The sequence below is a fragment of the Protopterus annectens genome, chromosome 4.part0 (assembly GCF_019279795.1).
Source record: "Protopterus annectens isolate FY-2018-M chromosome 4.part0, PAN1.0, whole genome shotgun sequence".
Classification (NCBI taxonomy): Eukaryota; Metazoa; Chordata; order Ceratodontiformes; family Protopteridae; genus Protopterus; species Protopterus annectens.
The window spans coordinates 1,671,088,901-1,671,101,388 of NC_056733.1; positions in this window are offsets into that span (position 1 = coordinate 1,671,088,901).

Below are 12,488 nucleotides of genomic sequence, written 5' to 3' on the forward strand. Positions count from 1 at the left end.
TATCCCACCAGCATGTTTTGTTAATTGTGATGACAAGGTTTAGATACCTGGAGCATGTGGCTCTGAGGGATTGTGATTTCTTTAAGTGTAGCATGTCCAACAGCTCTGGGTTTGACATCGCCTTGTATGTTAAGCAGAGATCGCCTCTGAGTAGACATTATGCAACAGAGAATAGCTGGAGTTTTTTAGATGGCCAGCATAGGGCATCGGCTTTACGCCTGTGATTCTTTTAGTGAGGTATTTCTGCGGCCCTTCCAGTTGTTGCAGATGTCTTGAGAGGTACATACTAAATGGGTCATTGTACTTTATAATGGTTCTAACGAGGGATGAGTACAGTGGAACAATGACTTCCTTTTTTCTGGATGAAAAGCCCTTAGTGATGAGGTGTGCCACATAGAAAGATCTCCTGACTGCTGTGGTGATGTGGTTATCGAAGGTGAGACTACTGTCCACCTGTGCCCCTAAGTCTCTTATCATACTTTTGGTGTTTAGTGTACTGCCACCTATGTGGCAATACATGGGTACATGTTTTTTCCCAAAGGGGATAATTATCCATTTCTTGGCATTGAGCTTGAACCCATGGCTCTGGTCCAAGCATCTGTTTCTGTAAGGCCTTTTGTAGAATATCCATATCATTTGGGGATTCAATAATGGCTCCCAGTTTGCAGTCATCTGTAAATCTTGTTAGCCAGAGTCCCTTAGTGTTGGCCTGTACTTCAAAGAAGTAGATGCCAAACAAGAGCGGTCACAGAACTGAACCCTAAGGTACTCCACTTGTCACTTGTCTGGAGCTGGATTTGGAGTCAGCTACTTTTAAAGTGTGGGTTCTGTCAGTAAGCCAGTTGTCAAACCACCGAGTGATGTAGGGATTAATGCCCTGCTTAGTAAGTTTATCTATGATTCCAGAGTGGGGTATGGTGTTGAAGGTCTTGGCAAGGTCCAGATAGGCTGTGTGGACTGCCTTACACTCATCCACAGCTCTGGAGACTGATTCGAAGAAGTCAATCAGGTTCAGGAGACAAGATTGGCCCTTCACGAACTGAAACTGGGTGGAGTCCAGTGTTTGAAGATTTCCAATGTCTTTGTTTATAAGTTCCATGATAATACGTTCCATGGTCTTGCAGATCAGGCTCATCAGACTGATGGGGCAGTAGTTCCCAGGATCCAAGGTGGATCCCCCCTTGTGGAGTGGGATAATTGTAGCTGTGTGCCACTCAGTGGGCATGAAGCTTGAGGTGAGGCTATGATTAAACATGACACTTGGTTGAGGTGCCATTTCATTTTGCAGTTCATGTAGTACACAGCCCAGGATGTCATCTTGTCCCATGAATGCTATATTCTTAGCTTTGAAGAATGCGTTTTTTACCTGTGTGGCCATTATTACCAGAATTTGGCAATCTTTCAGTATTGAGATGGGCCCTTTAGGGGGTGAGAGGGGGTGAAGTAGGCACTGAATTGATCTGCCAGGATATTGGCAATATCCTTGGGATCAGTATATTTAATGCCATTCTGTTGTAGCTCAGAGCAGATCTGAGCATTGCCATTTAGATTCTTGTGTAAGCATTGTATACATATGAATACTAAACAGTGAATAACCAAGCTAAATGGATTTTCCCATTGGTAAGCAATGCTGAACCTGCCCCTATAAACACTACCAACCTTAGCTAAGCAGGTTTGCCCATAGCTTAGCTTAGCTCAGCATTTTCAGAACCATCCAATCATGGCAAAGGGTGGGAAATCAGCCGTATTTAAGCCCAGCAGGTGGGAAAACAGCTCATAATTGGTTGTAGCTCTCCACTGTAGGCAGTATGGCAGGAGTTGAAGAGGGTATGCACTTCAAGGTGCAGTAATGGAGCATACAGGAGTCCAAGGTTATGATAGGACTCCTGGTAAAAAATCATGACATGAGACTGCTGCAGAACCAGTACCAGGGCTCCCAATATAAAGCAGAAGCCTGGGAAAGTCTCACCCATGATCTCATCAGTGCCACTGGTATCCCTCAGACTGGTGAGCAGGTCCGGCACCACAATGTCAACTTGAAATGGAGAAAGAGGGAGCTCTTGGAACAGTGGGTCCAAGAAGCAAGAGAGAGAGGAGATGTCCCAGCAGTGTGTAAGTATTCATAGCAATAATTGTTTACCAAAGTCCAGCCTGTGTATGTGATGGATAGGTATGCATTAATGTTTCTCTATTTGTATTACAGCTGCAGCTGAGTGGGCTGTGAGCCAGGAAGTCCATGCCAGCAGGTTGCAAAGGCTGCATCACGAGGCTGGTGAGTAACAATCCTGCTTGTAGTAGTCATACCAAATAAACATAAAGGAGTAAAATGTCACCTGGCACTATAAAAAATATGTATGGTTTCTACTGAATAAACCAGGCAATATGACAGTAATGGTCCCATATAGGTCATATTTAAATAAAAGTGTAACTGCAAGTTCTACATCCTGGACTGATCGTGTTTACTATGGTATTGTATGGCCTCACATGTTGCAGTCACCAAGATTTGCTATGTGAATAGTACTGTTGTGTCAACTGTTTCTCACACTGTACTGCATATAAAATATGTCTAGGAATGTCTACATAAGAATGTTGTAATTGCAAGGTCAGATTGTACAACCAAGAGAGACTTAGACAGAAAACACTGAAGAAAAAGGCCGCACTTTCTAAATAGCTCACTCTGATGAAACACCACTTATATTTTTTAGCACACACAGCCGTGGTTCAAATCCTGGGAGTGGTAGAAAGCTGTATGCATAATCATACCTCTCAACTGTACAGATTTCTGCAGAATGTCCAGATATTTGCCTCATATTTTTGGCCTGTTCCTCTATTTTCCTGCCAAATCACTGGGATGATCTCAGGACTGTAGTCACTAAATAATGACATCAGACTTCAGATCCTTCATAAAATGTATATTAAAACAAACCCTGTCACTCTAGCAAATTTATAAACATTTATAAGAGCAATATTTAAAATATACCCCTATTTGTACCCCCAGTTTGTCAAGCTTTGTGCAGATTGTTTGCATTAAGAGGATGAGAGGTATGTGCAGAATTATAACTAGGAATCTGGGAATATGTGTAGAAACAGTCAGGTAGTGTTAACAAACATTCTCTCCACAGGTCTAACAGGTAAAAGAAGTAGAATTTAGCTGTAAGACTGTGTAGAAACATACAACTGCCCAAACCAAAGCCATAGGGTATTGCAATAATGCCTGTAGAGTAATGATTAGAGTAATGATATTTAATGTTGTGAGTACTGCAAGGATATACAAGTTGTTAATTGACATCTCTCCCCGCCCCCACCATATCTGCAACAATAATCTAAACACACAAATCAATGGGTATGTTTTACACCAAACCTACTGCTGGGACATATGTCCTATTGTTCAACAAATATTGAAATGTGTTTCTATTAATGTTCCATGTTGATATACTATCATTAGTGGTCTGTTGCTATCAATGTAACGTTCATGCTGTTGTAATAGCCACTGTGGTTCCATATATGCATGTGTTCTGTTTGCTATGCAACTGTTCCAAATATGTTATTTTGGGTTAATGGGAATATCTATGCATGCTGTTATAACTATTACTAACCCACATATGTTCTAAAACTTTAACACCATAGCACATTTGGGAAGGCTGGTCCCAGCAGACCCACCTCTCCCACCTCATCTGGCCATGGCACCGGGCCCCAGCATGTCTGGGTCCCACCCGGAGACCTCCTCATCTACTGGTCCTGCACCACCTTTAGGTGGAACTACCTCAGGGGGTGGGGCTTGTCCCCACCCTAGTCGTGGACGTGGACAGGATCCTGTCAACCAAAAGCAGGTCTGGGGTTTGGTGAATAGCAGGCTATGAAAGGAATTTGGAGATCTGCTACACCAGATTGAGGGCTGCATGGCATAATTTGAGGGTCAGCCTGCCCCTCCTGCTCAACCCCCAGCACAGCCACCTTTGGGGCCATGAAGGAGCAGTGGTGACTGCCCATGGGTGGGGACCTCAGCCCCACTGTTTCCATTTGGGGAGTCATCGGCTTCCCGATTTCCAAACATCAATCCCCGTCCAAGGTGTTTACCCTGCACATGTGTCATATATCACCCTTGTATGCTGTTTTGTCTGTCTTGTCTGTCTTCCTACCCATCCTACTTCCCCAAATATACCTATCCTTCCCCAACATCCCACTCTCACCTTAAAAAAAAGGCAATCTGTTCCAAAAAAAAATTTTGCCCCCATACATAGCTGCATAGCTGTCCATTTTGCACACGTGTCCACTGGACACATGTAATCTTTTCTAACTGGCTTCACAACACATTTATGTTGTCCTTGCCCCTCTCTCAGGGGTTTGAGTGTCCAAATATACCTCCAAATGCAGTATACATGCACAGCTGTTGCTATAGAAGAAATGGACAGCTATGAACATTCCCTACACCCATCCTGCACATCCCTAGCTACTTTCCCTATTGTCTTTTCCTCTGCATGCCCCCCTTTTCCCCACTTTTTTCATTTCTTTTGAAGAAATTAGCATGAGATAAGCAGGAGTAAGCACTTTTAAGCAGTAATAAGCGGGATTAAGCCTGTTTGCACAGCACCAAGCAATGCCTACACAGATTAAGCACTTTTAAGGCTGTCTGTAAGCATATTAAACCAGACGTTAGCATTGCTAACTGCCGCACAAACCCACTTGCAACTGCTTAAAAGTGCCTTAATTGTTCTGTATCCAACAGCCGTTGTTCTGCCCAGCAACAAAATAATCAGCCTCGAACCCAGGACCCTGCACACTATAGCCACAGCTAGTTACCACTAAGCCATCTGAACTGCAGACATGTGTGATGTTTTCTCAAACATATCATGCAGCACAGTCATTCAACAGTAGAGAAAATGTATTTATATCTGTATTATATATATATATATATATATATATATATATATGTGTGTGTGTGTGTGTGTGTGTGTGTGTGTGTGTGTGTATGTAGTGCATTCGGACATTGAATCTCACTGCAAAACATCTGACCAAAGGCACTGTAAATAGGTGTGAAGGGGCCCAAAATAGGGACCTCTTGTAATTATTGCCATTACCCCTTCCTCCACAGCTTAAGTGTTCTGCCTTGCAAGCCTTGAACTCAGGACCTTGCACAACATAGCCACAGAAAGTTACCTCTAAGCCATCTGAGCTGTAAGATGGAATGAGTTCTCTAACATATCATGCAGAACAGTCATTCTACCATAGGGAACGTACAATGTGGAAGCACTAAACATTTTAATGATACATATACACACACAAACGCGTGCACACACACACACACACACACACACACACACACACAAAATAAATATATATATATATATATATATATATATATATATATATATATATATATATATACATACATAAATATATAAATACTTATCGATATATAGAAAGAGAGCATATATATATATAGAGGGTGAACAGAACATCAAACAGCCATTATTCCGACAGTTGCCACCTTTTCAAATGGCCAGTGTCTGATTCTTTCCTACAAATGAGAATTATTGCATGAAACATATACCCACACACAATGCAATCGACATGACACCACACACAGTTTGCTTACATATAAATGTTTATTTGTGTACTATTTCAATTGTTTATGCCATTTCTTATATCATTTAGGTGTTTGAAATGGATAATAACTGATTAATGCAACTCTCAAAGAAAACATATGATACAGTAATCTGCAAAACATAACATACTTTGCTGTCTAGGCTAAAGCCTTCAAATAGTACAACAGCAAAAAACTCACTTGCCTTGAAGATAAGAATCAATCAACACTTAATTACAGATATAGTTCAACAGCCCCCAATTACACTCTATAGTCAACCCTCTAGTGGGAAAAGTATCATTTTTCACAATGTAAATGTGTCCATTACATAACAATGCTTAAAACGTCACTATCACACTGATAAACAGAACTGTGTGCAAGACAGTAGGCTCTATCCCACCACTGTTCCCATGGTGAAATGTATGAGAATGCACAGCCATATACTTTTATGTTTTGTATTACTGATATTCCTCACATGTTGTAACAGCTTAGGTTAAAAAACATTTAATACCCCCCATAAAATGTCTTACAAGTGCATATAACAGTGTTCTGTATACAGTGACCTCCAGACTGTACAGGGACACACATCTTTTGTCCAGCTGTAGCCCTCATATATATGAACCCTACCCCACAATTTGTGTGGGAGTCCACAACATCACTGGAATGATGGCAGGAATGTCAGCACTAAATAATGATAGCCCATACCTATCAAACTCTTACTGCATGCCATCTGAACAAAGCCTGGTATATAGGAGGAGGACGGAGGCTGAAAAACAGGGCCATATTTTAAATATTGCTGTTATATATTGTGAAAGTTGCTGGTGTTACAGGATTGGTTGCAACATACTCTTACTCAGGAATATAAAGTCAGAAACACAAATGGATGTTGCCATGTACTGATAACAATCAATGGAGAGAATGTCACTGATATGTCAGGGACAAGACCTGTGTGGGGAACAGACAGAATGTAACAGCTAATCCTCTGGCCATCATGGGGATAGTCGCACAGTCGTGAGCTATGCAGACAGACTGGATTCCATGCAAAACTAACATGTACACACAAACCCTGTAAAACTAGCAGTATTCAATGCATATAACAGCAATACTCACCCACTGTCCCTAGGTCTGGAACCTTATACAAACATGTATTTGGCCTGTGTCCACAAGTCCTGTTGTAAGAGGTATTCCTACCTGATGTCTGTAACACTGCTGCCCCCACACATGAAGGATGTCTTCCATTTAGGAAAGGTAAAGAGAAAATGGCCACATGATGTAGTTATTTATAGTAGTGGTTTGCTATGACATTCGCTATTGGAAGAACTACACAGCTACCTGCATGCAATTAGCAAGTGGGGAACAGCAATTCGTGCACAGGCCATCACCTGAACATGAGCATCACCCAAAAAAAGCCAAGATTCAACCTATTCAAGCAAGCTCAATCCCAGTAGTGGTGGGGGGGGAGAGACAGAGAGAGAGAGAGAGAGAGAGACCATAAAAAACACATAAAAAAACCCCTCAAAATAAGAAATAAGAAACAAGAACACATCCTGTACACAGAAGGAACCTGAAGATAAACCAATTATGTGAAACATGTAAGTATGTAATTGAATGTAGTACCTGGTCTGTAATAATGGGATATATTATTATAAATGATGTATATGTGCCACTAATACTTGCTGTAATGATGTCCTGCTGAACAAATGCTATGGACATAGCATCTGGGTCTGTCTGCAGTAGGCCATTCCTGTCAACTTTGCAGATCTTCAGAAAATGTCAAGATTTAGACATTATAATTTTTGCTCTGTTCCTCCAAACATCTATATTAGTCTGTCAAATAGCTGAAGGTGGAGGTAATGAAGTCATGACAGACACATGAGTTTCAGACCCCACCACCTTCATAACAGTCATGGTAATGCAAAAGCATCATGCTACAAACTTCATAGGTTTGTAATAGGCATATCTATGATCTGTCCCTATATATCCCCCCTAATGTTAGGCTTTGTCCACATGTGATGCTCTAAGAGGTGGATAGGCTGGGTCACAGCTGAGGAGCCTGACACACCCTGGGAAAGGACAGCTCACATATGGCAATCACTAGAGTGTCTGTCAAACAGTCGTGTCTGTGTCACTGCTAGGTCAGTTAATGGGATGTTGTCCATATCCATATGTTACCTCTGAATATGAATATTATACATGTTTGTATTGTAAATCTAGAATACCTATATAGGGCATGAGCATAGTAAAGCACTGCTGCAGATGTGTGTGAAAAAACTGCATGTGATATATTGAATTAATAACATTCAACTGTACAGTGTTCTTCTGGACAATATTCACAGTTGTGACAGATATCTGTAGTCACTTACACACATACTTGTGTTATGGCAGCTATATTGATACTTTGTCAAAATTGACTTCTCTCTTTTGTCACCCAGTGATGTGGACCAATGACCAGAAGTCCTGGTATAACAGGCTGAGATGTATGATTGAGCTGCAAGACTGAAAATACAGTGTGCCACAATGACATACAACACAAATGTGTACCAGGTATCCCCTGAGCATGTGTATGTATGCGTATGTTCGGCTGAAAGGCACACAAGTAATAACATGGGTCACTAGCAGTCTGGAAAATAGGATGTGCAAGTTGCAGATGTGTGTAACATCACTGTCACTGCATACAGCAAAATAAAACGTGTACTGCTCCTGATTGTTGCATTGCCATGACACTGATATGGGTACAACAGTAGGCATGCTTATCACATAGTAATCAGAGAAGTGTACAACTGTTTGACCCACTGTCTATGCCTACCACTAACAGCTATATCAACACCCATATGCACTGGATAGCAAAGTGTACACACCCCTGTTGGAATGCCAGGTCTGTGTGCTGTATGCCAATGAGACCACAGAAAGTCATGTCAAAACTATTCTCACCTCAAATGTGACCCAGAACCTGTACAATTCTATTGAAAAAGAAATAAAGCTGTGTCATGGAAGGTGAGCAACCATTGCCAAGTAAAGTTGTGATATGATGTTAGAGTACAAACCAAGACAAATGGATGCTGTAATCATCTCAGAAGGTTTTTACACAACATATAAGTGTAAGGGTGTGCACACACATTCAGCTGGCTTACTGTGCTAAGTATTAATTCCCATATGTTTCACAGGACAGGTTGTTATGTTCCCTATTGAACTGAGCAGGCTATAGGACACATCACAGGTGGGGATTGTGTTGACATGTGCTTTTGTGGGGTCATGTTCCGATTGTACAAGTACCATGCATTGTAACAGGGGTGTGTACACTTCATATCTACTGTAGCCATATGGAATCAGCAGTACCTTACCTACCATCCTCCACCGATACAGTAATCCCCTTGGTGGACACCATCAAGACACAGAGCACATGATAGGTTGCTATAGTGGCTGTACAGGGACACATAATTGGAGACCACAAGCAAGTGCACCTCTATCTGAGCAAGCATGTAGGTTCACAGGTGACTTCCTGTAAGGCTGACTATGATTAGAAATCAGACAAATCACCAAGACGAATTGCAACCATGTCTACACATATGTACACAGTCTCAGAGACAGTAAGACAAGTCAACCTGTACTGGGGGTAAAACAGACCTCATACACACATGCCATGTATACTGGCAACTTGTATCAGACAGGATAGGCAGAAATAGTGGCACCTTGTCCACAACATTAGTACAGGAAGATATGCACATCACCCACACTCCTGCCTGCATCATTGGTGAGCATGGACATAATGCCAACTGATGGCACCAAGAGCAAGTCTCCATGGGCCATGAGAACATCACAGTTTGCCTCCTACATGAACACAGGCATGTGCTCACAGTTCCATCGCACACTGCAGTCAAACACACACATGCCACCATCCACATGGAAGATGGCCACTGTCATCCCCCTACACAGAAATGAATGGTGAATAGTGGATTATGCCATTAAGTGTCCAACATTGGGGGAACTGGACAGGTCAGGGCCAGGAGTGTAACGCAAGATGTCAAAGCCATGATAGCTTACTGTGTTATGGAATAGTCTGGATTATTTGCAAGTAATATCCACTGCTGATGTGCACATGGACAACTGTATGAGGGCCTGTGACCTTTTTTCCTGTTTATGTCTTCCAGGTCCAATGTCCCAGGAATGTCTGCCTGCATTCACAAACCTGGAAAATGATGCAATCATCCAGTACATCGTCATGCATCATGCCATCCTCTTCAGCCATAGGGCCCAGAATCTACAGGAGAGGACCACCCTGTGGAATGAGCTCATCAAACAGAAAAACAATGCAAACTAAGTAAAACAAAAAAACAGCTAGTGATGTCAAGTAGTCCGTAAAATTAAACAAACAACCATTTAATGAGCGCTTTCAAAGGAGTCAATGCCCCAACTTCTTCAGACAAAGCAAGACTAAAAAACAACACCTTTATATACATATCAATCAACCAATGCTATTAATCATTCAATTTATGCTTAATTGATACTTATTTACCATGACTCACTTACCTTTAAAATTTGCACCATTTTTTTAAAAAGAAATACTTTAGTATAAAATTTTAAAGCACAATAATTTTATATAAACAATTAGGCTACATAGTTGATGTCAACATACTCTCAACAGAACCTCATAGAAACAGTGGGCAATATACAATATTAGCTCTTAAAACTAAAACGTTGTAGATTTTTAAAAAACATGTGCATTAACATTTATGAAATATGCCAGGAATATATTTATATGTACACAAAATTAATAATATATGTCATAATTAATGAGAATTATTCAATATATTCTTTTGTTTTAAACATAAATATAAAAGATATAAATATAAAATGTAATATACATAACAGATAGGCATTAATTCCTTATCATCTCTACCTAATAAGTGCTTTCAACTTTAAAATGCTTTTAAGGGAGGCAAATTCATCAAGGCCTGGTAAAATATGGGCAGCAGTACGCATTTGCCACATTAACTCGCTTTCTTCGAGTTTAAGTTGGCAGGGGCCACCACTTATTTCACTTTTCACTTGATGTATAACAGTGTATTGAAACTTATGGGTAGGATTGTCAACTATATAAGCTCATCCACAGGGTAAATGATGTTGGCCTGCACAACCAAAATTATGAGCAGGTGCGGCATTGATGCACCGATCTGATCCACCACACCTGTCAGCATGCTGCTGGAATTAGGAGGGACCCGCTAGCCACAGGTGGGGGTGATGCCATCCAGCTCCCACTGACACATGCTGAGGAGCTCCTCGCCAGCCTTGGGGCACCTGTCCTCCAGCCAAGCCAGCAGGATGAAGACAGCATTGTGTAGGTGGGTGTCACTCACACAATGGACAAGGAGCATGCAGGTAAGGCCCCAGGGAACATTACCAGACCACTGTTGCTTATCCATTTTCATCTGTAAGGTATCCCCATGCATATGTCAGATCAAATAGTCTGTTTCTGCAGTGTAGAAATGAACAGATGTGCATGATCTCTAGTATTGTGGGTTTGTACTGTCAATGTGCTGAATGCTGCTCCAACCCTGTACCAATGCCACAGGTGTGGCTACTGACATTACTTCTCTCTCAGAATTATTTAGGCCCGTCTGGTATACAACTGGGGCAGCAGCCTGTAGCTGGTGAGTATATAGTTGTTTTGTTCAGGTTTGCCAATACACCGGCCATGTTATAGTCATGCTATTTGCCATGCACACATTTAACACACCTACCCATAATGCATGCTGTACATGTTCACTTATTGTTGGTGTTAACTGCACTCCATCACAGTGGGCACCATGGTGGCATATCTGAAGGGTATTTAAGAGTCCTGCAGTATAGCTAACAAACAACCAGTACAGGATATGTGGACAGAGATTAACATAGTGGTGAGACAAATGGCCTACAGTAGGGACATGTCTGACACATTACCCTTATACAGTGGCTACAACAGTGTATACACCACTATTACAATGGCAACTGTTCCTGATATAAACAATGGCAAATCACAATATCACATTCCACACCTTTTACAACATGTAATTTGATCCTAACATGAGCAATGAATGTGTAATATGGAATCCTATGTTAGGACAACAAATATGGGGAATACATACCTTAACAAACACTGGAAGGATATGTGTGCACACACTCCAAATAACATATTGTGGAAGCAGTTTGTGATGTACTGACAGCATTCATTCTTCTTGAGTACACACCTTCCATCACGTACCGGGCCTCAATGTCACTCCAAGTCATGGTCTGCTGTCTAAGAAGTATGTCCATGACATTTTCCCACATACCTGCAACAGAGGCAGCCGTGGCTTGCACACATCTTACAAACCATTAAATGGATCCCATATCTGAAAGGTAGCACTCAGGAGTGGGAAAGGTAGCCTTACCTCACCATTGCATATACCATGGCAAACAGTGCAGACAGTCATGTATGTGTGTATGAAGTACGGGACAACTTTGATGTAGAAAATAAACAGATGCCCATCCAAAACAGATGACAAAACATGTTGCAAACTGGTCATGGAGGCTGCCGAGAAACATGCAGCAACACTGAGGGACTTGCAGGAATGTCTATCAAGTATTGCCTGTGCAGTACCTGTGTCGACAATTGCCTGGATTCTGCATAAGTGTGGCAGCCTATAGGTTAGGGTAATCAGACGGAAGAGTTGTCCCACATGATACATCACACAGGGTGCTCTACAGGTAGCATAAGCATAACATCAAGTCTCCCAAAGGCATGTGTTGCAATGTGCAGTGGTATCATGAGACCAAGGCTCAAACCTACAGACAGTATTCATAAAGATACATGTGGTGCACAAACAATATCTCACCCCACCTCAGGGCCACCATCCCCAATATTTAGCTTGCTGGTGCCAGTGTACAC